Consider the following 596-nt stretch of genomic DNA (forward strand, 5'->3'; position numbering starts at 1 on the left):
AGGGGTAGCAAAGACTGACTCCATGGGATGCCCTCTCCATCTGGACCAGCACCATGCCACACCACCTGTTCACCCAGAGGCCCTGCCGGTGACCCCACTCTGGACAAAAGTTACTAGACAAGGACCCCTTTCCAGCCTGGATAGGTAGCTATCACCCCCACCCTCTCTTCATCCAAGGACTTGGACTCTATTTCTCTTCCCCACCTGGACTCCAGCCCTTCCACTGAGTCTCTTTCTCCTGCTGCCATTGTAAGTGCTTGTGTCTGGGAACCAATAACTTCATGGGACTGTGTAGTGTGTTGTCTGTTTAATAAACCTGTTATTTTGAAATCCCGAGTTGGGTTTTTGCCTGTTTCCTGACTATTTCCTCCCTGCCACCATTTCCCCCCCACCCCAATTCTCAGCTGTCTGCCTCAGTTTCCAGCTCCAAGCTCCCAGGTTTCTGCCTCTCTTTCTTTCCTGACTGTCTCATCCTTGCCACCGGGCTTTTCCCCTTGCACCAGTGACCTCGAGTAACTCTGGGGCCACTTGATCTTAAGTAACCCCTCAGCCAGATTCTCTCTAGTCCACTGGTTCTGGCAACTTTCACTCCCTAC

Source organism: Gavialis gangeticus, unplaced genomic scaffold (genome assembly GCF_001723915.1).
Source record: "Gavialis gangeticus isolate Ggan-Ray unplaced genomic scaffold, GavGan_comp1, whole genome shotgun sequence".
NCBI lineage: Eukaryota > Metazoa > Chordata > Crocodylia > Gavialidae > Gavialis > Gavialis gangeticus.